Here is a 1,430-nt window from a genome sequence, read left to right as displayed (position 1 = left end):
TCCGCAGCGGTTGTCTCTGTGACAGTTGGTCCTGGTCAAGGTCTGGGGCTAGGTGTTCTTCACCTCTTTTCCGATGAATTAAAAGGAAACAATCCCACGGATTTGCAAAATAAGCAAGATAATTTTATTTGAGTCAAGCGATAGTGCAAATTAAAGATGGACTTGCTGTCAATATTGATGGATGCACATGAGGGAAATTGCTAAGGGATCGTGGTAACTGTTGCTGGAGCCTTATTTTATGGGGACTGTGGATGAGAACTCCTGGAAAGAAGTTGTGGCTGCAGAGACTGATCGGCTGATTAGAACCGTAGTACTTTAGAGAGATTGGAATGTTGCAGGTCCAGAAATTAATTTAATTATCTTGTTTTGGTCTGGTTCTAGCATCTCCCCAACCCGGACAACCAGTCCTTGCCACCTCTGTTGGAACTAACCTTTTGAATCTTAGGCCTATAGACCTATTAGAAAAGCTTCCCCATCTTGCTGTATCTACTCCTCTGATATACCCACCAATGTACTTTAACCTTGTCTTGATTTATAATTCACCTTGTTCTGTAAAACTATAAAAATTTAATGAAACTACTTCCATGTTTGAATGTGGGAACTTGGGTTAATCAAGATCTGTGTATCTGAGCCACAGTCTCTCAAAATGGCTCCAGAATAAAATATCTCTCATTCCATTTAGGATACGAGTACCAGGGTTTCTGTTTGTTTGTTTTTAACATGGACAATTATAGCGCCACGATATGGGGATCCAAGACAGATCCGGTTTCACTGGATGGATCCCTGAGGAAACTGAGTACCTGCATGGACCCATTGAATCCAGACCAGCTAGTGTTATTTTCTCAGGGATTTTTTTTTTTTTTGCAACGGTACAGACAACTTTATTACAACTNTTTTCAAGCTTCAAAATGCATTTATTACTGAGGTTAGATCTAATGTATAATATACTGTATTAATTACAAGGCAGAAGGCATTTATAATCAGATATATTGCATTTCTCTGTACTGGCCAAATATATCTTTGTAAGAACAGGAGCAACAACACACAGTAGTTTATAACTCCAAGTATATTTCTCCAATATCAGAAACATTAAATTNAAACTTATTTTATGCCATTTCCCTCCAACATAAAGATGCATCAAAGCTATCTTCTACATGTCTTAGTGTTGATACCTAAAAAGTTATGTATTCCGTGAAAACACCCACTGCCATATATATATATATATAAAATTTATATATTTATATATATATATATAAAATTTCCTTTAGTAGATAAAAGGATCTTTAAAATTAACTAAAGTAAAAGAATACCGTTTCCCCCACTGCAAGCAAGGGTAAAATATCTCGTTTTGTTTTGTTTTGTTTTGTTGTTGTAGCCACCTAAACAGTGCCAGCTTTTCAAGACACCTATGTCTACAATGAGCTCTACTC

At 36.7% G+C, this 1,430-nt stretch overlaps 1 pseudogene; it reads right to left on the bottom strand.

Annotated features, from left to right (window-relative positions):
• Positions 1–1,159: 1,159 nt before the first annotated feature.
• The window catches only part of LOC110300152, a 7,772-nt pseudogene continuing 7,501 nt past the window's right edge, over positions 1,160–1,430 (bottom strand).

Source organism: Mus caroli, chromosome 8 (genome assembly GCF_900094665.2).
Source record: "Mus caroli chromosome 8, CAROLI_EIJ_v1.1, whole genome shotgun sequence".
In the NCBI taxonomy this organism is placed as follows: Eukaryota; Metazoa; Chordata; class Mammalia; order Rodentia; family Muridae; genus Mus; species Mus caroli.
This window is presented reverse-complemented; position numbering and strand designations above follow the sequence as displayed.